We start from the raw sequence: 27,304 nt of genomic DNA, 5'->3' as shown, positions 1-27,304 counted from the left end.
CATTTAAACTAAATTTGCCCAAAAGTTTAAATTTTCTTTATATCATTCAGATCCATTTATACTTACCAACCTAGACTAACTGCAGGGTAGGGAGGGGAGGGGAGTAGAGGGCAAGCCAGGCTGAATTCATGACAAATTTGAGTTCCGGAATATTTGGAAAGCAATGCTGCAGTAATTGATCGGGTATGGCAATCATGTCCATGTCTAAGGATCCATAGAAGCAGGGCCTTAGGTCACGTGGCCTAACATATTGGGGCCTGGGCAACAATTAAGTAGCCCACAGGCTTGCCCAGCAAGCAGGTCCAAAGATCAGAGTTGCTTTGAGGGGGCTAACGTTCCATCTGGGCCACAGGTGTCAGAGGCACAGCTGCAAATCACCACCTTTCGAGATGACAGGTCATTGTGGATTCAATTGTGTCTCTCCTCAAAAAAGACCTGCTGGAGTCCTAATTCCCACTACCTTGGATTGTGACCTCATTCAGAAATAGGACCTTCACAGAGGCAGTCAGGTTAAGATGACATCATTAGGGTGGACCTGAATCCAGTGTGACTGGTGTCCTTATGAAAAGAAGAGATGTAGACACAGAGAGGCATGCACAGACAAAGCCAGGTGAAGACACAGAAAGGAGACGGCCATATGAAAGAGGATTAGAGCAATGTGTCTAGAAGTCAAGGAACACCTGAGGCTACCAAAAGCCTGTCCCTAGCGCCCTCGGAGGAAGCATGGCCATGCCAACATCTTGATTTCAAACCTCTAGCCTCCAGAGCTAGGAGACAATACATTTTTGTTATACTAAGCTACACGATTTGTAGTATTTTGTCACAGCAACCTTAGGAAGCGAATACACAGCTCCAGGCACTAGGAAAAAGGAAGACTTTCTGAGGTACCTGAGGTGGAAGGGCTGTCGCGTTCTACGGTAGTGCTTCCAACCATATCTGCACGGCCACCCCATCAGCCCCGTCACTAGCACCAGCTTGGTAATGAAAAGGAACAACATGGTATACATTCCACATTTCTTCTCTGAAGACATATGTGTCGACCTCACTAAATATGACGAGACATCAGGTCTTGTTCTGGCTGTGGGTATGGTGTGTGATAAAGGACCAGCAATGGCCGTGTGGGTCAAATTGATGAGTCTGTGAGCTAAGTAAGTCCAGAAATCAGTGACTTAGTATTTACATAGATATCATGATGTGATTTAACTAGAAGGGTTCAAACTAGGTTAAATGATGGTAGTAATGACTGGGGATTACAGATCACCACACACAAATGCCAGTCATTTTGGGTTAGTAGAAACTACAGCCTGCACCATGGTCCAGTCAAAATTAAGTCAAATACTAATCCAATCAATCACATCAATAGGAGACTTTGGTATATATATCAATAAGACCAGTGACATAGAAACCAGGGTTCTTCCCATTTTATCTACAGCCACCCCTTTTTCATGTGTTGCACATGGGCTGATATGACCCATGGATCGCATGGGAGGGAAAAAAAAAGCATTGAAACAAATGTCATGAGATCTGTTTGGTAAGCATTACACTTTTAATTTCATTCCATAATACTGTCATTTATTCATTCAACAGATATTTATCGAGTTCCCATTATATGCCTGCTAGGCAGCCAAGGCTTATCCAGAAATAGGAAGAGCTTCTGAGTACTAATGGCAGATGAGGCTGATGCTCTGACTCTAGTCCCAGAGTGAATTCTGGGACACACACAATCCTCCAGAAAAGCCTCAGGTCCCAAGGTTTCTTCATCTGCAATCCATAGAAGGATGTGATAGATTCTCACACCAGAACTCTACTCCCAGGGGAAGGGGAGCTGGAATAAAACATATCTAGGAAACATGGAGTATTTGTCATTCCACGTAAGCTTCTGACTTAGGGAAGTCTGTTTACTCTTCTGCCAAAGTATCTTTCAGGAAAACTTTGGATCTCGTTTCCCAGTGGAGAGATGACAGCTGAATACTTGGTACAAGAGAAACGCCCACTACTAACATGGTCACTTTCGCAGATAAAGAAGCTGAAGTTCAGAGAGGGGAAGTGACTTACCTGAACTCACACAGCCAGTAGCAAGTCACTCCACACCCTCCACACCGCCTCCATGGACAGCTTCGAGAAGTGACACAGCTCTTAGCCATGCTCACTAAATGCAGTCTTCTACGTTTGTCCCAGTATTTTATTGACGACAGTCGATGTTTATAACCTATGGACTCCTAACTGTGTTCCTTTTATTTCATAATCCACTCCCCTTATGTCTTGTGTTTTCTTGTGATATATTTTAGATGTGAGGAAGTTTATATTTCAAAATGATTCATTCGGCTGTGCCAACTGCAAGGCAAGACTGCAATAAATGTTCTCTTGTTGATCAAGAGTGTGTTTTTGTGAACAGAAAGATAGACTATCTAAATTCACATCATGTGTTGGACCACCACCAACTAATACATTGACATGCCAATATACTGGATTGTTTACATACAAAGTAAATGTCAAGCAAAGGGAAAACCCTTTTGTCAGTTACTAGATATTCCTCTTACCTTCTGGGACATGTCAGATTGAAGCAAAACACGCCTGTTTCATCCTGTCATCACATTTGACCTAAACTTCATTTTAAAGCTGTAGTATTGATTAGGCTTTAGAAAAGCGTTTGCCTCAGAATCTGATTTAAGTCTTGCCCAGCATTCCCTTGTCACGGATGTAACAGCTTCACAAACGAAACCAAAAAAAGACACCTTTAATTCGAATTTCATTCAGAAAGAGATTGTATGCAAGCAGGCATGTTGGAAGGGCAGCAAATTGTCCTAACCATCTGATGGCTCCAATGCTTGCTTGGGCCACTCATCAGGGGGCCGGTCGTGATGGGAGCAGGACACTTTGTGCTACGATGGTAGGGCAGCGGCTGGAAGGCCTGTTGACAGCCGCCAGTAGAGCTTCCCTTAGGTTCACCTTTCTCTTCCTCTTTCAACAAGAGACGCCCACTAAGAGCCTTTCTGGTCCTGGGATGCTGCGCGAGGGCAGACCGCAGCCCTCCTTGGCCCGTGGGGGAGCGAGGACTGGCAGCGAGGTATCCCCCGCTCCCGGAGAGATCAAAGGGACACAGGCGGGGGTGCGCCCAGTGAGCGGGGCTTTGCGCCAGCCCTGGAGCGCGCAGGGGACCGCTGAGCTGGCCTCCCTACCGTGTACACTTGAAAGAACCCCTCACTCCCCCGATCGCTACCGGTTTCTATGGAAACAAGAGAAGAATCTGTTCTTTGGCTAAAATTTCCCCCCAAAGCTTTTTCTAGCGCTGTATAAAACATTTATTTTTCGCTAGTACAGTTGTCCATTTAGAGCGTCATTTAACCAATCAAGGAACAATGGGCTGAGTGGGGCCGAGCGCGGGCTCCGTTTCCAGAAACCCAGGTCCCCAGAGCGCGAAGCAGCCGCAGTCCGTCCGCATCTCCTGGGTCACATCAGGACTCGAGCACTTTAGCATGAGCCCTCGAAGCACTGCCAGATGGGAGAGCGACAAGAGGTCAACAAGGTATCTGCCCAGCCGCGAGCTGACTTTTGTCCCTTCAAAATACTTCAGCCGTCACCAGATTTCAATGAATTCTGTCTCACAGTGTTGCCGTGAATTATCCCTGAGAACTCCGGAGCACCTGACCACAGGATCAGGAGTCACGGCCGTGATGCCTGGGTGGCTCTGCTGCAAGATAGCGGCTGGGTTTCCCTGCTTTATTATTGTGTGTCCTTCTCCAGGGACCACATTTGCTCAGGAGTTGCTAAGGCTAGTAAATATTGTATCTGTCCCTTGTAATCACCGAGCAAACAGACCTGCCCTCCATCACATAAAACCCCCAGAGCTGTTAGGCCATGAAAGAGGCATCGAGCGAGGCCTGTTCTTCAAAACTAAGAATGGGGCTCTCTGTGGCATCAATCAAGACTAAATCCGCCGCGTGGTCGCATGTGTCGAGTCTGCTACCAGATTCCATTCATTTATTCCCACCTCGATAAATATTCATTGAGTGCCCGTCACAGGGTCTTCAGCATGGCAGGTGAGGTGCGGCGCTGAGCCATAGACACAGTCCCTGTTTCCCCCAAGTTCCCAATCCAGCACGGGACACGGGCAGTCAGCAAATAGTGGCACCGACGGTGAACTGCAATTATTAGACACTTCGAAGCCAGAGCTACGAAGCGCCTAGGAGGCAGGAAAAGCTGGTCTCTGGGGCTGCAGAGACACGCTGGTGTGGTGCTGGCACCTTGCTCATCCTAAGACAACCACAGCGGGGTGTGCCACCCCCACCCCCGACAGGTGAAACTAACTTGAAACGTGCATGTTCTGCAAAATTCTGAGATTTTTTTTTTAAGATTTACTTATTTATTCATGAAAGATGCAGGCTGAGAGAGAGAGGCAGAGACATACAGGCAGAGGGAAAAGCAGGCTCCACGCAGGGAGCCTGATGAGGGACTCGATCCCAGACCCTGGGATCATGACCTGAGCCGAAGGGAGACGCCCAACCGCTGAGCCACCCAGGTGTCCCAAATCCTGAGATCTTGAGAGGGCGATGACTCAGCTCTCGCGAGGAAATGGTTTTCTCCACGCAGAGATCCTTAGGAATGGGGGCCTCACGGTCTACCCTGGTGCCTCAGCTGGCGTTTCGACACATTTTAAGTATGAAAGTTCCCTCTTTGCTACCATGATGACAGTGAAAGGACCACACCAGAAAGTAATTCAATAAGGTGGTGTTCAGCTGGAACAGAGGGGAATGCAGCAGTCGCTGAAATGCTGTACTCCATGCTCTGAATCCAACACAGAGCACCGGTGCCTGGGGGCTGACTCTTTACCCCCAAAGCACGTATCGAGCAAACAGATGCTTTGGTGTTCATATTGATGCAACTGATTTCATACTTTTCATACTTTTCATCCCCCTGGGATCGAGCCCCACATCGGGCTCCCAGCAGAGAGCCTGCTTCTCCCTCTGCCTGTGTCTCTGTCTCTCAAGAATAAATAAATAAAATTTTAAAAAAAGGAAATGAGGGCTTAGCATAGGCACACACCTGACAATGGACTTCTGACATACACATTTACACATACTTTGTATATACATACGTATGTGTGCAGATACCTACCTACCTTATTGCTATATACATACAACCTACCTTATTGCTAGCTAAACAACACATCCCTATCTACTTATCCATACTTCTGACAGCCTTATTGACCTTTTGGTCTGCAGGGTTGAGCTCAGAATGCAACACATAGCTGTTATGCAACAAATAGAACCAATTGTAATCAAGCGCTCTCGGGGCCATAAACCTAGGAGCGAGCATATGGATCACAACATTATATTTGCACTCCTAAGGTTTGTGAAACACCTTAGGATGAAAAAAGCTAATAAATATGAGATTTATTTTTATTGTTATGAACTTAAAATGGAAAGAGCTAAAGATAGCAGAGAACCAAAAAGCTGAAACGAACGTACTCAAATGACTATGTATTTAAGATTATTATGGCTAATGACCTTAAAGTTTTTCTGGCTCTGTTTCCAAGGAATAAAAACCAAATCATCTCTAATAAAATATATCCATAAATTTTTGCTGCTGATGCCTTTGGGGGAATATGGAATAAAGTGGTTGAAGAAGTCAGTTTTTACAACCTAAGAAAATAAAATACAAGGGATACAGAATTTGTTCTTTTCATATATATAAATTGGAGATGAATTACATAATGCTCCTCCAAGTACTGAGAAATATTCAACTATTTTCCAATATATACTGTGCCAAAGTCTTAGGCTGTATAGCCACAAAGCCAAGCGCCGCCAGTTTCTTAGTTTGAGACTAACAGGGCAGTCATTGGCATCATTTTCCCTCTCATGTCCCTGATCCTACTAATAACAAGCATCCCTGCTCCTGCCTCTTCACTTCGATTGCATGGGATGTATCAGAACTTGCAACTGTTTTTGAACTGCTGTAAAAAGCAGGGCAGAGAGCAGCCAACTCTTCACACACACTCCTTCCAATGCAGAGCAAGAAGATGAGAAAAACGATCATGATATTATTCGAATCCCCCTTAGTCATTCAATAATCTCTATTGAGCATTATTTTGTGGAATTCATTCTCTAGGGACTGTGGAAGATAGGTACAGTGTAGTCGTGTGAAGCAGCCAATAAAAAAAAATGAACATAACATAAGCCAGAGGAAACACACGGGAAGACTAGACATTCGGCCTGGGGAAATCGGGAAGGCTGCTTGGAGGAGGTTGCACTTCAGCCGAACACTAAAGGATAATTAGGCGACTGGAGGTGAGAAGGTGAGGGAAGGGTCTTCTTGACCACTGGTAGAGCAAGAGTAAAGGCACAGAAGAGGAATGAAGGAAAGAAGAAGTAAGGATGTGAAATGGTGTCACATGGCAGAGTAGAAGGCGCGTGCAATAAGCCAGGTGAGCCCAATTCAAGATGCCTCCAAAACAGTGTGTTGAGTAATGTCGACGCTTTTCCCTTTAATCAAGAACAACTAGCAAATGCTTTGCAGAAAAATACCTTTCTTCTAGATAGTTCATTGCCCTGACTGCATCCAGTGAATGAAGCAGCTCCTCCATATTTCCCTGGCCATTTAGGAATTCCCTTTTTTAGTAATTCCTTTATTAGTTACTGAATATAGTCTTAAGGCAGTATACCTGTCATCCTAAGTGTCCAGACATAAACCAAATATACATCTAAAATGTATCTGGGAGGCACCAGGTGGCTCAGTGGTTGAGCGTCTGCCTTCGGCCCAGGGTCCTAGGATTGAGTCCCACGTCGGGCTCCCCGCAGGGAGCCTGATTCTCCCTCTGCCTGCCTCTCTCTCTGCCTCTCTCTCTCTGCATCTCTCATGAATAAATACATAAAACCTTTAAAAAACAATTAATAAAATGTATCTGGGATTGAATTCAAATCATCAACTAGCGTTGCAACTTCAGTTCTAAACATTATCATATTGCCAGACAAGGAAGTGCCATGGTAGGTTTATTGAATGCTTCCGCAGGGAGAGAGAAATTATTTTCAGCATGTTTGTTGTCTTCAATCATGTCTTCCCCTTCTCGGTGAACCAAGGTTTCTTTCCCACTCTGTGGAGATTCCCTTATTTTACTTCCCTTTACATATCCCCTTCGTGTTCGAGATAACCCCTGCAAATTAGAGGAAGGCAAGTCCTAACGAGGGACTTTCTTTCCTGCCTTTCAACAAGCACTTACCAAAGTCCTGCCATGTGCGGGACATTCACAATGACACGAGAAGCTCCAGAAGGAACGAGACAGAGTGCCTCATGTACCGTCACGGAACGCACTGACTCAGGACATCTGAGAGCCTCCAAATGAGCGTGTGGGCTGGGGGGTGAGAGGTGACTGTGAGTGGGCTGCAAGTAGTTCTGCTTTAGTTTATTCTTATTTAACCAAAGCAAAAAAACATCAGTCGTTCTTTGGCAAAGATAAGTCCTCTGTTTTCGAAAGCCATCTCAGCAGACACCCTAGTGACATGAATGCAAAGCATCACCAATGACCGGGCCACCACCCAGATAAATAACCAAGCCGCTGTCCGGCTGACACTGAATACGAAGAGAGGGCCCGCCCAATGCCTCCCTTTCCCTGGCCTTCCCCCCACGTTATACACGGGCCTCACCAGCAGCACCTACTGGACTCTCTGCCTCCAATCATTCACCTCTGCGCCTCCCCCACCCTGAAACCCCCATCACCTCCTTCTTGCCTCCCTGCAGCGTGGCGGCCACCCAGCAGCCAGTCCGCCCTAGCCCTGGCCCTGGCCTTGGCTCCACGTATGTTGGATGGCGTCTTCCCCCTGCCTCACATCCTCCAATGCCTTCCCACTGCAGGTAGAACAGATTCAAATCGCTTATGTCAGCCTTTGAAGTACCCACTGCTCTGGTCCTGACCTCCTCCACTGAGAGGTTGCTGTCCTCGACAAGGCTCGTTTTGTTCCTCCAACAAGCCAAGCATGTCCCCGCCTCGGGGCCTTTTGTAATTGTGCCGCCATCTCCTGGAGTAGCTTCCCGAAGATGCTCGCTTCCCCTCGGCGCTCAGGTCTGCACTCCGACGGGCCCTTCGCAGGCCACCCAGGCTGGATTTGGCCTCTCCCACTTCTGAGATCGCGGGCAGGACACAGGGCACCAAGAGGAGCCACCGAAGGGGCTGCTTTCCCGAGCATCTCGGCCACACACTGAGCAGTGGAGTCTCTGTCCTGCCGTGGGTCTGTATCCCACGGCTGTGTGACCTGGGTCTGTATTCTACGATTGTGCGACTTCCTCGCCTTTCGGCCCCAGCTCCTTAACACTAGATCAATACGCAGCTCCCGGGGAAGCCCAGGCTGTGTCTCCACGATGCCAGAGCAACCTGCCAAGTGATTATATGTGGTAGTTATGAAAGAAATGGGTCAGACCGGTCATTTGTCATCAGGTAGACAGAGCCACGCTGCCACAGGCCCCCACGACTCTGTCGCCTTAAATTGTTGAAGAAGTAACAATGGTGGGGGCTGGGGACCGCCTCACTTTCATTAACATTTTCCCATAAATAGGCTCAATGATTTCCCAGTGTCCTACAGCTAGGATTAGAACCCACGGCCCCTGCATGTTAATCATGAGCTCCATGTGCAAGGGGCCATTTCAATCCCTACTTCCGCGTCTCTTATTGGAAGTTATCATGAATATTGTATAACTTGCCTCACTCCGTTTGTTTGTTTCTTTTCTTTTTTCCCCTTTTAGTAGGAGGCCCTAGGATGAACCATTTCAGTTCAGGGCAATTCACCATTGAGTCACTGCCACAAAAATATGTAAGAGAATGTGGCTCTCAAAGAACGTGAAGCACCACCACCACCACCACTACCACCACCCCCACAGCCAGCACACACAGAAGCCTGGGGCTGTGTTCTTGAGTGTGGTCATGTATTACTACTGCATGTGGCCCTTCAAAATCAGGGCAGCCACCCCCCTCCCATCCCTTGCCTCTGGAAATTCTGGCTCTGTGGGGTGGGGCGAGGTGGAGCCTGGGCATCCCCTGGCATCTCATCTCAGGAGAGCACCCCCCTTCTGAGACCCCCTCTTCTGACCCTGGCGGAGGGGCCAGGCCCCGGGAGGAAGAAAGCCGTGGAGGGCCTCCCGAAGCCCCCATTGGGCACAATCCTTCTGGGCTTGGGGGCTTTGCTGAGCTGGGGCTCCCCAACACACTCCTGATGCTGGGACCAGTGTGTGTGACCAACTTAATGATGGCCGGACTCCTGGCTCCATCCTCAGAAAGGGAAGTTCTCTCTCTGGCACCTGGGATTCCCAAAGACAGGGTCCCCAGCAACCCAGGGTGATACTGAGGAATAACTGGAAATGGCCACCCACTCAGCCCTAAAGACTCAAAGGTCATTTTCACTTATTCATTTAAGACATTCGTGCACTCATGTGCTGTTTCCAACAGCCAGCAAATATACTTTTGAGTACCTCCTGAATGTCTGGCTGGCAACGTGGTCTTTATCCTCAAGGAAGCCATAGTCTTCTGAAAGAGGCAGAAATCCCAAACAAATAATTAGACCCTACCATGGCAAATGCTGTCAGGAGACCTGCAGAAAGTGCTGTGAAAGCCCAGAGGTAAAATACTTCCTGACAGAGAAGCCAGTGGAGGGGGGACAGAGAGAAATCAAGGAAAACTTGAGAGAGATGGCACTAGAATTGGGCTTTCAGGAGAGCAGGACGTGTCCAAAAATCTCAGTCATCAAGATAAATGGAATCTTAAGGCACTTTTTTTTTTAAAATTAAAACGAATGTGGTATTTTTTTTCCTTTTGCCCCGGGCTCCACCATCGCTCAGAACAGCACTGCTACCGATCCTGTCTTTATTTAACAATTAGATCTTTCTTTCATTCATCATGGATTTTTTTTACATTGATTTTGATTATTTTATTTTATTTTTTTTAATTAATTTTTATTGGTGTTCAATTTACCAACATACAGAAAAACACCCAGTGCTCATCCCGTCAAGTGTCCACCTCAGTGCCCGTCACCCATTCCCCTCCAACACCCGCCCTCCTCCCCCCTTCCACCACCCCTAGTTCGTTTCCCCGAGTTAGGAGTCTTTATGTTCTGTCTCCCTTCCTGATATTTCCCAACATTTCTTCTCCCTTCCTTTATATTCCCTTTCACTATTATTTATATTCCAAAGATAAGGAGAAGATCCTTAAAGCAGCAAGAGAAAAAAAGTCCCTGACTTTTATGGGGAGGAATATTAGGGTAACAGCAGACCTCTCCACAGAGACCTGGCAGGCCAGAAAGGGCTGGCAGGATATATTCAGGGTCCTAAATGAGAAGAACATGCAACCAAGAATACTCTATCCAGCAAGGCTTTCATTCAAAATGGAAGGAGAGATAAAGAGCTTCCAAGACAGGCAGGAACTGAAAGAATATGTAACCTCCAAACCAGCTCTGATTATTTTATTTTTTAACAAATACCACATTCAGTATCCCTTGCCTCAATGGTGGAGGCTCTGGTGCCACCTGAATCACAGGGCTCGGACGAATGCCTCACCTGCCTCACCCAGGCCTGGTCCTTCCCCAAGTCAAGCAATGTCTGTGCTGAGAGAGGAGACAATCAGTCCACTTGTCCACAAATTCAACTGGAGAAGACCCACTCCAACCCCCAAACTATCTTCCCCCCACAGGACCTAAGAAATGATGGGCATGGACCTGTCTTCTTGGGAGAGCAAACCTCAGCACTTGCCCCCACTTTTCGCGACTTAGCACACCCAAGGGGGTGAGAACTGAGAACGGGAGCACACAGCACCCAGGAGGTGGCTCTAGGGCCTAACTGGTGCCTGAGACTCCCGGGGTCTCTATCCAGGGGCTTTCCCCAAGTAAAGTCAGTACGTTAGGAAATGGCCATACTCAGTCATCAGAAAGCTGAATGTTCTCCATCGCTATTTTCTTCCCTTTTACTAAATCCATGCATTTGGCAATGGTAAATAAGTTCCCCCCAGCCAAGGAAAGCTAAAGAGCCAGCGCCAGTCTCTCTGGGGAGGGCAGGGGTGGGTAGGGAGCCACTTCCAAGACTTCTAGGCTGTAGTGTTTACTTGATAGCGTTATTACCAAGAGGTGGTTTTGTTTGGCACATCATTTTCCATTTCTTTTCTTATATGTTTGGAGACAGACATGAGAACATATGTGCTCTCTATTATATCTTCTAAATATTCCTCATGTTTAAAAGGGGGAGATGGGTATTGGGAACCAAGCTTGGTGACAGAGCAGCTATATATAGGGCCATAAATGAGAGAGCTGTGTATGAAACTACACCCAAATCTCTGGCTTCTGCCTTCAAATATGCAGCATGGTAAGCATGGAAAACAGCATCTCACTCTCAGTGCTCAGAACCTCATTGATTTCGGTCCAGATTTATGGCATCATTTGTTCCTGATAAGAACTACTCGCCTGCACGACTGTACCAGGAAAAGGGAAAATATAACCTCGCAGGGCAAAGTAGAAAGGGAAAAAGAAAAATCAAACCAGGTCAGGACTTTAAAAAATGCACTGCTTTTGCCCTGATTCTTTTGTTCATTTAACATAACCTGCTCTGTAAAACTTGTCTACATGGTCTCAATTTTCACCTTCATCCTCCAAGAGGATGGCGGGAAGCAGTATACTGTAGCTCTACCCACAATGCATGTGCCTGTCACAGGTAGAGATGCATCACATGGGGTGAAATATCAGATCGGCCCTTCACAAGTCAGTGTTACGGATACCATGTGAAGAGATGGGCACGTGAAGCTCTTTACAAAAAAAAAAAAATCATAGGTGGCTGGTTTGGTTGGCAGAGCATGTCTCTCTTGCTGTGAGGGTTGTGGGTTCAAGCCCCACGTTGTGTATAGAGATCGCTTTAAAAAAAAATCAAATCAGAAAAAAAAAATTACAGGTGCATGAGTTAAAGCACAGAAAACACACTGCCTGACTCATGGCAAGTCTTCAGTAAGATGCTAATTTATTACTACTAATATTTTGGAGAATATGTATATTCATTTATAGAAAGTTATATTTTAGGGGATTTTTTAGACACATATAACAGACCGGAATGATTTTTCATGCCATTTAAGTCAATCACTAAGAATTCTTAAGAAACCTCCTTTTATTTATATGGTGTAGAACCATAAAATAATGAGACTTTTCATAGAACAAGCCAGAAGACATTTGACATTCAAATGAATACCAGCACCTTGGAAGCAGCGCCAAGAGGAAGCTATACGCTGTTTTCAAGGAGACAGGCATTGCTCAACAGAGTTTGGAATTCCTCTGAGGGAATTACCTTCAGCTGTAGTTATGAACCATGCATGAAAATGAAGCTCATTATTTTAGAGCCATAGCTCATTTTTTAGTAAAATGTGTATTCGACCTTATCAGCCTCCTTCGTAGCCAAATCTGGCTCCAAATTACTTTTGGTGGTTTCAGAAATAAAAAAAAAAAAAAATCACCGATGCTACAGAGAGATGAGAAGCTGAGGCCTATAAATGATACTGAAAACGAATGAAACTGCCAACCGTTACCTTGTGCAGCTGCTCTGATGGACTAAGGCGGGGCCTCCCAAGGAGGTCACTTTGAATGGAGCCAAAGCCAGCGTGAACAGGTAGGTTCTGGGCCCGCTGGTTAAGCAGCAGCCACTCGCTACCTTCTGGGCAATGTTGGAAAGCCCAGAAAGGGAGGCACAAGCCATTTATTAGCAAGTTGATCTCCTACCTAGGCATTCTGACCGTTTTCACTTTTTGAAAAAGAATCTCTGCCTATTTTGAGGTCCTACACAGAAGTAGCAGTCTTAAGAATAATTCCTCCGAGACTCTATCTTCATAAAGTTACCTTAAAAGTAGAAGGGGCTTTCAATTGTGATCTGGCCCCATATCAGATGCAAATGTTTTCCTGGAGGAAAAAACATACAGCCAGAAGACAAACTTCTTCCATACAGGGTTAATGATGAAAACGCTGATACGGTCTTAAGTGTGGTGGCGCCCGGAACCAGCACTATAATTAATCTAAATGTACTGTAATTACACTAAATGTTACTTCTGTAGAATAGTTCCAAATCATGTGGCTTTTTTATGCTTAGATAACATGCAGTTTATTTCCAATCATGGATGTAGGCATGATTTGCTAAAGGAACATTAGGTCTGGAAGCAATATCTTAATCAAATCAGAATTTCTTCTGTAAAACAAATCTTTGGCTTTTGAAGAATTAGCAGCATCGAATGCCTGAGGGTAGAGACGTGAAACTGAGCTGAAATCCGCACCACTAGATCTCTCCCTCTGCCCCCTGGCTTCCATTCATTCACAAGTACGTCCGTGTAGCCTCCTACCTACATACCTACATACCCTTTTTCTAGTTGTAAACCACCACAGCTACTTCTAAATTACACCCTGAAAACTCCACGCTGAAAACCAGTTGTAGGAAAGTTTGCCTCATGCAGTTTATTTATTTCTTCAGAACAGAAGCTGGTTCCTTTTGGAAGGAACTCATTGAAATAAAACCTAATAGCAAGCATCCATAAATTACAGGGTTCTTGGTATGTGCATAATTTGATGCATAAAAACTGAATGGATAGTCCAGGGCTGAAAATGCAGACTCTTCCATATGCAGAAAAATCTCTTATGGTTATTTTAGTTTTGTATGGGAGGACCATACAAAATGGTCCTGGGCTCGGACACCTCCAATCCACACTCCTCTGCCTGGTGCTATAAGCTCCCACAGTAACCCAACTACAAAAAGAAACGTCAATCTTGCTGCCAGACATGTCTTCACAAATCCAGGTCTGGTGTCCAAATTAGGATGCGGAACATATTAAAGATCAAAAAGGTCAGGATAGAAACTACGTTATGAGGGCAGAATCCAGACTCACTCGGGCACAATGCTAACGTGTACTTCTAAATGCAGCTCAGAGGAACCAAACATGGGCCCCAACAGAGACAAGAATCCCCTTGCTACCCCTCTGTGGCAACAACAGATTGAGCTGTCACCACTAAAAGTCTTGCCCACATGCTCCATCCTCAATAGGTGTGAGTTCAGTTGCCCAAAGCACAATGTGTGCATGCCAGGGGCCTGGAGCATGGAGGAAATGAACCCCGGGAGCCGGATGATCATAGAATGTGAAACAAGATCCCAGAGGTCATGGAGTCAAGACTCATTCTTTTGCAGGTTGGGCAAAAGGTCCAGAGGAGTTAAGTGACTTGCCCAAAGTCACAAGGCAGATGAAAGACAGAGATAGGGCTGCAATCCATACATCCTCATTTCTAGACCAGGGCCCCTTTGGTTGAGCAGCTACATGCCTCTCCACTGCAAGGCTTGACTCACAGAGCAGCCTTGATGCACACAAGTATTGGACCACCCATTTGCTCATTCAGCTTCTCAACCCACATCTACAGAGCCAACATCATGTGCCAGGTCTGACGCCAGGGACTATGCATTCACTGAAGTCAAGAAAAACCTAAGTCTGGGTAGCACGATGAAAGGACTTAGCATAGGAATGGGGTGAACAATTCTGATACAGCCTGGTCCCTCATCCCAGTGTGAAATCTGGATGGTAAGACATGGCAAATGAAAATCAAACTAAAGTGTCTCCTGTTATCCTCACGACAGCATATTCTGGTTTTATTTAAGTAGATAAATAATCCCAGATATTGGTAAATACTGAAGAAGAGTCTCAAAATGTTTTCAGCAAGAGTGAGACTGTGAGGTGGGTCCCACTCTTGCCACCAATCTTATCTCCCTCCACTAACCTCTCCCTTTCTCCAGCCTGCCTCTCCTCTCAATAAAACAGCTACTGTAAATTAAATGCCTTGGACAGACATCGAGCTTGGGAGGATACACACCATGCTACAATATTCCCAGCAGTCAGCATGTGGTAGGGGTTTTAAGGTACTTGCTGAATAGTTGAATGAGTGAATGACCCAATCATTGTAAAAGGTGTTTAATCATCTTTTTCTGTTTGATTTTTTGACAGCTCTGGTACGTAGGTCTCTTCATTACTACTTTATAGGTGATGGGAAAGAGGCCCAGAGATATAAAGCAATTGGCCCAAGGTGACACAGCCTGTAAATGGTGGAGCTAGCCACCTGTCTATTCAGGCTCTATTCACTCTTCGTGCCTGTTCTTTCTGCTTTGCCTCTTCAACTTCTAACCATGCTTTAAAGGTTAGGCTTCATCTTCCAGAAGTTTAATCCAATGGCCGTGTCTTTATTTGTCTACAATGGCATGTGGAAGTGTCTCCTTCCACTGGGTTGTCAGCTGCTCTGGGACCAGGACAATGGCACCGTCTTTCCCTTGCTAGCAACTCTACAGCTCCCTGCACTCACTAAGCACTCAGTAATGTAACAGAAGTGGAAGGAAGTTGGGGGTCAGAGATGGGAAGAAAAAGAATAGATCAAGGGCACAGCCTGAGGCTCACATGTAGTTCATGTCTTCAGATTATGTCACAGAAAGGCATGACTACCTTCTGTTCACAGGGATCCGGAATTCTGTGGCACTGGGAAGTGGAAACTGAGGGAGGGTATTCTACTCGGGCAGCCCCTACTCATTCATTTCAAACACTTTTTCAAAACTCCTTTCAGAGAAAGCCACTGTAAAATCTATGCTATGTGTGGTTCACTACAATATTTTTTTTTAGAAAGTTAGCATCTAAGTTGTGTTGTGTCATGTATACCAAGTTTCAAAAGTGTGGTAACGTTTCTTGATATGATTTCTACACTAATGCTGTGTTGAAATTGGAATGGCTGGGTTAAACTCTAGTATTAAAATTGGCATCACCTGTTTCTTTTTTTCTTTTCTAACGTGGCTCAAGACCGCTGTGAATTATGGACGTGGCGACATCAACTGCTAACGAACAGAGCTCATCTCTACCTTGCTTTGTGTCATCGGTACCTGGGTGGACGCAACCGTCAACACTCGTTGAAGTGAACGCCTCAGATCTGCCCATTAAGAGAGTCTCCTCTTTTCTCACCCTCAAAGAATATGTTCTGACATAAAAGGGAGAACCACCCTGAGCATTCTGTGAATCCCACTAGATGTCAGATCTTTGGTGTAAGTCCCTGTCTCACCACTGAGTCCAAACTATCAGGGAGAAGCCTCTCATTTCCTCTCTGCTTGCTCTCCCACAGAGCAATGACGACTCAAAGCGATCTGGGCCCTGACTCAGGGATTGTCACTACAGAGGTAATAAATAAGTGAGGGATGTCCCTGATTTCCATATCTAGAGGCAAACAGACTTTGAACAAAACATGTGAGAGAAAATTCGAAAACCATGAAAGCCTCCCATTCTCCCAGATTTGACTCTTTCCTTCATGCAAAGGTATCTTGATCTGTACCGTGAAGTCGAGACTCACTTTGTAATATTGAACTTGGTCCTTCCACTCCAAAACAAAACAGCCAAGTGAGGCCGAGGAGCGTGGCGAGCCATTTGGGAACACCGCTCAGGACAATCGAGAACCAAAATGCAATTAGAGGCCTGCCTTTGCCCTGCCTGCCTGGCAGAGGCAACCCTGGCAAGGGTCCCCATGTGTCTGACTCCTTGGGGAAGGGGGGGCAAGCACGAGCCTCCCCAGGTGGAGACAGCTCCAAGGCTCCAGTGCAGTGTGTTCCAGGCCGGGGCCTGGGCTCCCCTTCTCATCTGCCCCCAAGAGGGCCTTGCAGTCAGTTGTGGCCTCTCAATCGGAGCCTGTACACACCGGCGAAGGCACTGATGTGGAGTCTTCACCCCACAGTTCACCCCTAACCTTCTGGAACCCTCACTTCCCATGAGCGAGAGGACCCACATCTGCATCAGGCCCCCCAAGACCCGGCTCAGTTGCAACAACTGAGGAGAATGACCCACAGACCTTGCTCACTGTAGGCCTATGCATAAAAAGCAACCTGGGGGCACCATAAAACAAAGCTGAAAATTTCCTAAAAGTACAAAGAAGACAAATCCACTATCATCTAGCATATGGCTATCCCCAAATTCTGCAATTCTTCTCTTACTGTTGAAGATCTGGACGGGTTCCCATTTCAGTCTCATCTTACGACTTATAAGATATATATATATATATATATAAGCGAACCCAGGGAAACCAGTCCCCTCCATCTGCCAGGAGACTGGGGCATTTAAATAATTAGCTTTAACAAACATGCACCACAAAGGTCCTGATTCCTGATATAACTTCATTTCACAAAATTCACACAAAATGTCCCAAGTTAACACCCCATTTGTTCTCAGCGTTGGCCGTTTTGCCGACCCTGACATACTTCTCTCGACTGAATCTGGCTTCTGTCAGCCCTCATTCTCACAAAACTCCAGTCTCAGAGATAAGAAGCAATCCACTGGGGGCTAAACAATGGCAGATCAATACTTTCCAGCCAAAGGACAATATTGGAGCCACGGAATTATACTGGAGGGGGGGATCTTGCTCCAGCTCTCAGAGGAAGCTCTTTGAAAATGCTTAATAAACTATTAAGCATATCGTTTTCAATAACCGAGAGGGAAACACAGTAGCCTCCCCTCTTGATGCGGTCTAATCACAACTGTGAGTTCTAGAAATAGCAGCTGGGGGAAGGAAGAGCAAAGAGCGGTCAGACCAGATTTCGAGAAACTCATCACAAATCCAACAAAACCTCTATTGTCTTAGGGTTTCCTTCAGCCACTAATGAAGTCTGTGATTGCCATCATCCAGGTTGAGAAACAAAACACTCACTAATCCTCCGTAAACCTCACTTTGGCATACCCGGGCCTGGGATCCACAACACACAGAGGATTATGATGCAGTCGGGGCTCAGAGAGCCACAGAGACTCTTCCAGGCCCGGGAAGATGAAACTCCGAAGAAAGGTAAATGAGGCTGTGATTACCCAGCTGGAGGAAGGCCGGGCTGAGGGAAGAATTCATTCCCTCAAATATCCAGGGGATGGGAAGAGCCAAGGGAACTCACTCACATTTCACAAACTGAGTAAGATGAAAAGGATTTTATCTGCAACAGGAGAAAATCACCTTAGCTCTGCTGAGAACTTTCCTACTGGCTTGTCTGTCCACTCTTCATGTAGGCGTCCACTCCACAAAAACGTGTTCAGAACCTATTTGCTGGCCAATTAAATGTGTTTCCAATAAACTCTCATTCGTTAATTCAATGAGTGTTTGTTGAGCTCCTGTGATTCACAGGTAAGGAAACACGAAAGTTACCCACCCTCAAGGCTGTGGCAACTACTTCTCAGGACACCTTCAGGAGCAAACTACGTATTCATTTGCCTAGAATGGTTCATCTCTATGTTGTGAGGATAAGTCCGATGATTTCTAAAAGTTCCCTTTAGCTGTCTAGTCCTTCCTTTCTAATCAAGACCGAAAATAATCATAAAACCAAAACCTTTATGCCAGTGCAGAGTTATTTTCATGACAGATCACATCTGAACTCTTTTAAAGATGATGAAAGATCGATCTAGGGGTGCCTGGGTGGCTTCATCAGGTAAGCGCCCAACCCTTGGTTTCAGCTCAGGTCACGAGCTCAGGCTCGTGAGATAGAGCCCCACATTGGGCTTCATGCTGGGTGTGGAGCCTGCTGAAGATTCTCTCTCTCCCTCTCCCTCTGTGCCTACCCCCTCTCCCTCCCTCTTAAAAAAATTACAATAAGATGAAAGATCGATCTGGCCAGTGTATGTTAAGACACACAAACATGAAGATTACATTTTTATCCCCTTGGTTCCATGAGCTAAGTGGTCAGAGTCCATTCTGTGCAAAGTATTCCCACCATATGGAGATGGCTACACTGTGGGACTAGAACATGAGGTTTTAAACTTGGTAGGAAAGGGCTGCTTCCTGTCCTCAGGAAAGGTGGGCATTTCAGTCACAGCCAGCTCTGAGACACAAATAATGAGAACTCTGCATGTAGCGAAACCCTGGGAAGCGGTGGCTGGAAACGAAGCATTTGGCCCATGTCTCCAGCACAGAGTGTCCATGGGTGAGACCCAGTGGGCACAGGTCAGTGTTCGAGGGCCGTGGGTGGCCAGAGCAGAATGAACTGATCTGAGCCCTCCCACCGCAGTGTATCCCAAAGTGTGACACGGGCACAAGACCTACAGGTAACCACAGCAGGCCCACTGCACTGGGGACACAGCTGAGTCACAAGGGCCACTGTCCTGCTTTCCACAAGGCCTCTGTTGAGTCATGAGTAACTGTCCAGTGACGAGAGGCTGGCAAGGCAAGCAACGGAGAGTGACACAGATGCAGGACGAAGAGAGAAGATGTGACCTTGATCCTGCTGCACACCCAGACGGACGGGGAACACAAAGGAGAAGGGGGCACCTCCAGCTCAATTTATGTCTTCAAGGAAGGGCTTTCTCCTTGTGTGATTTTGATTAAACCTGGATGCTTGAGAAGTCAAAGCTTCTCCCTTGAGAGCTTCTTAATTACAGAGGGGCCTTGGGACCAGATGAAACTCATGGAAATTGCATTTGTTCGGCCACAGGGAAACACTGAGGACGAAATGAGGAAAGGTATAGAGGATCCCCACCATAGTCACGGGCCCACAGCAGGCAGGTTGCTGGTGGACAAAGACCCACTGCCTTTTTAGCCCCAGAAAGGACAGTCCCTGCATTTCACCAAGGGCCAGCACCAGGCCACCTGCATCAGGATTGCCTTGGACTCTTTGGCGTAGTTTGCTGTGTCCCTGGCCACAGTGGCTCCCTGAGGTGTGCAGAACAGTGGGCCACCCTCACAGCAGACACCCAGCCCATGCGGCCCACCCAGGGCTTCCTGTCCTATTTCCTGGCTCACAACCAGACACATACATCTACAAACCATTCCCTGGACTTTATTATATATATATATATATATATTTTTTTTTTTTTTTTGCCTTTTTCTCCTGTATCTGTCCTTTCTCATCGACTCACGTACAAAGGCCATCTCAAGGCCGCTCTTCACCCCTCACCATGGGAAAGGAACAGTCCTTCCTCTGAATCCCCACCAGGCTCTCTCTTAGCCCCTAATTCTGTCTACTTTTCAGAGTGTTTGTTGGGCATGTATAATCTCCCCAACAAGACTGCAAAGGACTCGAGGGCCAAGCCAATGTCTTGATCACATGCTTATTTCTCACAGCCCCTAGCACTTACTAGCCACTCAATAAACACAAACAACTCCTGAGACCCAGTCAGTGCTGAAGAGTGGTATCTTTTTGCATGTGACCGAAGCAGACACAAAACAGGGGCACACAACTTAACACAGTTTCCTCCAAGGCTCTAAATATACCTGGCCTACAGATAGAGAATACTTGAGACATAAGCCTTCAGGATTTTGTTGTATTATTGACAATCTGATTAGAACCACAGTGAGATACCCATCCAAGGGATCTTCTCCCTCAGAGACAAGGAGGAAAGTAATTTATGTGTAACCCACTATTGAAGCATTCAAACATTAACAAAGTGTTAGGGAGACAATAATGTGGAAACACAGCATGATACAATGACACATATTGGGTCTCAAATTCAGTTCTATGTGGGGAGCGATGCAGAACACACATGGCAGACACGAAAAAGCTAGAGATGCTATTGGTGGAACACTGGCTTTTACCAAGAAATAGCAAAAGGAAAGACTGCTTCTAAGTTTGTCATCATCATAGTAGTCACTGGTACCTGTGCACGCACACATACATCTTTCGTGCTTCCTTTACATGAAGGACCAGGGCATGAGATCACCTTGTCCTTAGCATACCAGATAATAAAGGTCATCAACCCAAGCCATTTAGGAAGCAGGTGTCAACTCTGATCCCACAGCCACTACTATAAAAGGGACAGGCTGACTCTCCGAAGCGGTTCTGTTTCTCTTTAAATAAAAACTAACAGCAGAGCCAATGCAAAATTGCAAATGTGGAGGGAGAGAAAAAGGTTTAGCAAGATTTACAAGCTATATTCAAATCAGAGGTTGCTGCATCCAACACCATTTGGGACCACTAATGGTACTTGATAATATCGATGTCACTTTTTTATGTACAGCAATATAATTAGTAATGCTATTACTATTATCTTGCCTGTGTCACTAACTACATCTCTATAAACATAATTTACTGGTTGGAAAAAGTGAGAAATATTTTAAATGAATCTATCCCACGGCATCGTGCCAAGGAATAAAAGATCACTTTCTATTAACAAACGTTAATAATGCCCACAAGTGAAACATTTCTTGAGGTTACCTTACTAGTCACACAGTATATCCATGACTCTGAAGGTGATGAATTCCAAACGTTTTTGTTTTCATCTTAGCTCTAAAATCAGAGCACAGTACAGAGAGTACCTGTTGGTAATTCTGGTCAACAGGTGATGGATGGAGGCCAAGCCAAATAATTAGCCCTAGAAAGTAGGGCAATATTCCTAACCCCAAGCAAGAGCCTAGATAGCCAATGACTATGCCATCAGCTTGAACTCCTCTCATTAGGTGATATGAGGAAAAGCCATGTTCAATGACAGATTTCAATGTGAACTTAAACCTTGTTGAGAACAGAGTCTGAAGGCAAGGTGCTTACCAGAAAATGTACATGACCTGAGTGATTGGCCTATGGAATATTTTTCCTAGTGCTGTTATGAAAAACAGCCCCCTATCACTATATTCAAACTATGAACCCCCAAGGAAACATAATTCTACGGAACTATTTGAGGGATAGGTTGTTCTGATTAAGTACACTTTGTGGTTAAGTAAAGAGTTAGTTGAAAATCTTTTATTCCATCTCTTATTGCTAAAATTCCTTCCAAAATGTGCCATAACCCTTCATGTTTCCTGCCTTAATAAATACAGTAATAAGGTACTTATCCTTCTGGATCCCATGGAGATGCAAGGTCACTTTTGAACACTGTTCAGCCTAGGAGATGCACACAGGTAGCAGACAGCAATGACTCCATCCTTATTCCATGACATAACTGAGACATGGAATCCAATTCAACTTGACAAGCATGTGTATGTATCGTGCTTAGAACTAGTACATGCCCATCCTGGGAGTGGAAAGCAACTGTTTCCTTAACTCCTGAATTCAAATAAAAATCTTGGGGCACCTGGGTGGCTCAGTGGTTGAGCGTCTGTCTGGCTCAGGTCATGATCCCAGGATCCTGGGATCCAGTCCTGCATCAGGCTCCCCACAGGGAGCCTGCTTCTCTCTCTGCTTCTATGTCTCTCATGACTAAATAAATAAAATAATAAATATAAATAAATAAAAATTAAGAGTAGAAAATGCTGAGTTAGACCCTTGATTGGTGTCCAATGACTGAATTATGACATTTGTAGAATGGACTAGGAAAAAGGTGATTCAATCAGGTGCTGGAAGCTCAATACAACCTTCTTTTCAGAGTCCAGGCAGAGAGGCCTCAATTCTATGGCAGGTGCCTCTGGGGTCCACTCACAGAGCACCCTGTACTTGCCCTATCACTGCCCATTGCAGTATCTCATCACCCTGCATCTGCCTGCCCCTCTGCTCCCACTAGACTAGCAACCAGTACAGTGCCTGTCATACAGTGGACACTTCAACCATTCATTCACCTGTGAGTGCTTGTCCTATGCTTAGGGCAGTTGTTCTTCAAGTGGAGTCCCCAAAAGGCAGACTGGCATAACCTTAGAGCTTGCTACACACTCCCATTCTCAGGCCCTGTCCCAAACTACATGGATGAGAAACTGGGGTGGGGGTGGGGCACTCTGTCTGTGGTTTAACAAGCCCTCCAGATGATTCTGATGGGAAGCAAAAGATTGAAAACCAGTGGCTTGGGGCGACTGTATGAGTGATCATCCAAATCTGTATACTTTTGAGGGAGAAAGGGGACATTACTGACTATCGCACCTGGAAAACAGGTACAGACTAAGACTGTCCCAGGGAAACTAGGAAGCTGACCATGTGGCCCCCCTACCTATGCTGCCTTATGATGGGGTAACCACTTAAAATGCATACAAGATGCACCCCTCTTATTTTAAATCCCATTCTTCAGGGATTGTGCTGGCAAAGTCCCGAGTATTTGACAGACTTGAGCATAGCTGTTGACATGTGGGTCAACACCCACATGTTCCTCCTGCACCCAGCTATGAAGCGCAAGTTTCCCAGTATGAAATGAAGGGGTTGCAATGGCTAAAGCTAGAACAATCTGAGCAGGAACATGAATAACAATGGTATTAGATTATAACCCATAGAATAAAATAAATGTCCATGAGTGAGTTCCTACTGGTATAAATAAATGACTGAATAAAGAAGTAAAAGGGGGAAAGGGTAGCCCTTCTTTGGAGAATGATTCCAATTAATAAAAGTAGAAGGAAGGAGGGAAGTGGAAAATCTTCATTAGAACACCACAGTAAGTATTTCTGCAGGCAACATCCACCAATGGATGCTAAAGTTGGGGCGAAACTGTAAAGAGCAACAAGATATTTGTGCAGCTTCTAAGTGTCTCCTCCCAAATTGACTCATGACTGTGGTGACTGTCACATGGGACCTCCAATTCTGCCAATGGCTGGCCTGGCCACCCACACGAACTGAGCTCAATGGACTCACAGTCTCCTGTCTTTCTCACTAAAGGCTTTTTGAGAAAACGTCTTCTGAAATACTCATAAACCTGAGTTCAAGGCAATTGACAAAGCCTCAAAATAAGAATAAGACAATAGCTCATTCACAGACTTGTATGAACAAAACACGGGACAAAGGGGCCCCCAGGTGGCTCAGTAGTTGAAGCGTCCAACTCTCGATCTCAGCTCAGGCTTTGATCTCAGAGTTGTGAGTTCAAGCCCCCCCCCCCCAACCACCTGCATTGGGCTCCATGTTGGGCATGGAGCCTACTTAAAAATAATAATAATAAAACAAAACACAAGAGAAAACATTAAGATTAGCAATAAACATGTAGGCAAACCTGCCCATAACAATGCTGCCCTGCAACAGACCCAATCTCTAAAGCAGAGACGATTCGAGACCCAAGCACACACTTGTATGCATGTGCACATGCACTCATACACACACACAGATGCCTGTTGTGACAGTTCTGTTGGTCCAAGTTGAAGAAACCAAAAAAAAAATGGAAGAATGGATAGAAACCCCCTTGTTTCCTTAGGGCATCAAATCATTTCCCATGTGTGATGCTTTAAGAAACCATCGTGACTCTAAGAAGTCACGTGGGTAATTCAAATGGTGAATCCCAAGTTTTCCAGAGTGGCTGCACCAGTTCACACTCCCCCCAACAGGGCAAGAGGGTTCCCCTTTCTCCACATCTTCTCCAACATTTGTTGTTTCCTGCCTTGTTAATTTTCCCCATTCTCACTGGTGTGAGGTGGGATCTCACTGTGGTTTTGATTTGTATTTCCCTGATGGCCAGTGATGTGGAGCATTTTCTCATGTGCTTGTTGGCCATGTCTATGTCTTCCTCTGTGAGATTTCTCTTCATGTCTTTTGCTCATTTCATGATTGGATTGTTTGTTTCTTTGCTGTTGAGTTTAATAAGTTCTTTGTAGATCTTGGAAACTAGCCCTTTATCTGATACGTCATTTGCAAATATCTTCTCCCATTCTGTAGGTTGTCTTTTAGTTTTGTTGACTGTATCCTTTGCTGTGCAAAAGCTTCTTATCTTGATGAAGTCCCAATAGTTCATTTTTGTTTTTGTTTCCCTTACCTTCATGGATGTACCTTGCAAGAAGTTGCTGTGGCCAAGTTCAAAAGGGTGTTGCCTGTGTTTTCCTCTAGGATTTTGATGGAATCTTGTCTCACATTTAGATCTTTCATCCATTTTGAGTTTATCTTTGTGTATGGTGCAAGAGAGTGGTCTCGTTTCATTCTTCTGCATGTGGATGTCCAATTTTCCCAGCACCATTTATTGAAGAGAATGTCTTTTTTCCAGTCTTTCCTGCTTTATCGAATATTAGTTGACCATAAAGTTGAGGGTCCACTTCTGGATTCTTTATTCTGTTCCGTTGATCACTGTGTCTGTTTCTGTGCCAGTACCACACTGTCTTGATGACCACAGCTTTGTAGTACAACCTGAAATCTGGCATTGTGATGTCCCCAGATATGATTTTCTTTTTTAAAATTCCCCTGCCTATTCAGGGTCTTTTCTGATTCCACACAAATCTTAAAATAATTTGTTCCAACTCTCTGAAGAAAGTCCATGGTATTTTGATAGGGATTGCATTAAACATGTAAATTGCCCTGGGTAACACTGACATTTTCACAATATTAATTCTTCCAATCCATGAGCATGGAATATTTTTCCATCTCTTTGTGTCTTCCTCAATGTCTTTCAGAAGTGTTCTGTAGTTTTTAGGGTATAGATCCTTTACCTCTTTGGTTAGGTTTATTCCTAGGTATCTTATGCTTTTGGGTACAATTGTAAATGGGACTGACTCCTTAATTTCTCTTTCATCAGTCTCATTGTTAGTGTATAGAAATGCCACCATTTGCTTCGACTTGGATAGAACTGGAGGGTATCATGCTGAGTGAAGTAAGTCAATCGGAGAAGGACAAACATTATATGGTCTCATTCATTTGGGGAATATAAAAAATAGTGAAAGGGAATAAAGGGGAAAGGAGAAAAAATGAGTGGGAAATATCAGAAAGGGAGACAGAACATGAGAGACTCCTAACTCTGGGAAACAAACAAGGGGTGGTGGAAGGGGAGGTGGGCAGGGGTTGGGGGTGACTGGGTGATGGACACTGAGGGGGGCACTTGATGGGATGAGCACTGGGTGTTATTCTATATGTTGGCAAATTGAGCACCAATAAAAAAATAAATAAATAAAAAACAAATGGTGAATCCCAAAATCATTTGTAAAAAGTAATTCAGACAAAGGTTAGTTTCTATTTAAACCTGGTGAGTATTTCATTCAGGGGAAATGTGACTGCAGAATGAATTAGGCAGGTTATGGAAGGCCTCCTACTTAGTGACTGTCCACTCCGAGTTCAGAAAGGACTGCCTCACCTCAGACCATGGCACATCACCAGCTTCAAGTGACCTGACCTTGTGGCGGTTTTCTATCTTTCCAGCTCCCTCCCATGGAAGGTAATTACACGCTTTGGCTTAAAAGACTTCTCTCTTCATGGAACACAGGGGGACAAAAAAAAATAAACGACAACGATGGTGACAACAAAGGGTCTGAACACCTGTGTCTGAACACCTGCTTTAACCCCATTCCTAAAAAGTGGAAGGTAAGCCATGAAGATAATTGAGCGCTTGACAAAAGCACACACCGACAGCCCAGTGTTATATTCTCCCCCAATAACAGTTACCACATGTTTATCTTTAGTTGTTAAGTAATAATAATGAAGGGGTCTCTCTGGAGACACCCGAAGGCATTGGCAATGCCACCTGCGCTGGATCTCCCCTCTCTGCTCCCTCCTACAGCGTGCCATCCTCGGAAGGCTTTGGAACTGCATAAACCATGGCTCCGTGACCATGACCATGACCATGACCGTCGGCACGCTGCCTCGCGTCTTTAGGTCTGGGTTTCCTACTTTATCCTGTGATGAAGGCAGTGCTTACATCACCGGGCAGTTGGGAAGGCTGAGCAAGCCCGGCTCTAACACGCCAAGCATGTTCAGCAGCTGGTGCCTCAGTCAAGGTCAGGTCCCTTCCTCTCCTTCTGAAAAAGTAAAGCAAGGACATTAGCTTTTGCTCATTCAGTGCAAGATTCACATTTCAAAGCATGTCAAGCTTTATCGGCAGTGTGCGCCAGGGACTGGGCTTCTGGGTCCTTCCTGCACATCTGCATCCCCCGGGAATCCTGTGACGCTGCAGGCAAGACATTGAGACTGGGCATTTCATACAGGCTACACCAAGTAAGGTAGATGCAGTTGGTCCAGAGACCCCAGTTTGGATAGGCAAAGGTTGAGGATTCAGGAAGGCCCAGATTCAAGTCCTGGCTCTGCCACCCAGAGTATGAAAAGTCATCAGGAAAGCATTTACTACCTGACACAGAAACATCCCAAGGCCAGGTGGCAGCAGGAACAGAGATCTGACTCCCACTCCACCCCAGGTGCCCCACCCTGTGATGGGGAGGACCAAGCTCCACTTCCACATATGGACTCGCTGGTGAAGAAGAGAAGGATGGCCCTCAAGATCGCTCTTGGCCAGCCAGCGCCCCTTCCCTTTAACAAATATGCACAGAGCTTCTAGGCAGGGCTAGGCTCCAGCCCACCTGGGGAAACACACAAACATGTAACCAGACATATTCTTTATTTCAGTTCCCATCCCACTACCTTGTGTCCTCTGGCCACCCCTCAGCCTTGGAGCCGGTGTACACATACACAGATGGCCAACCAAAGGTGGTCACCACAGATCTGCTCACCCCCCTTCAGGACAGCCTGAGAC

General features: G+C 45.6%; 1 protein-coding gene across 4 annotated transcripts in view; it reads right to left on the bottom strand.

Annotated features, from left to right (window-relative positions):
• AFF2 (ALF transcription elongation factor 2) overlaps positions 1 to 27,304 on the bottom strand; it is a 466,427-nt gene that overhangs the window by 394,049 nt on the left and 45,074 nt on the right. The window lies entirely within an intron of this gene.

Source organism: Vulpes vulpes, chromosome X, assembly GCF_048418805.1.
Source record: "Vulpes vulpes isolate BD-2025 chromosome X, VulVul3, whole genome shotgun sequence".
NCBI classification, from domain to species: domain Eukaryota; kingdom Metazoa; phylum Chordata; class Mammalia; order Carnivora; family Canidae; genus Vulpes; species Vulpes vulpes.
The sequence above is the reverse complement of the archived record's forward strand: the minus strand, read 5'-3'. Positions and strand labels throughout refer to the sequence as shown.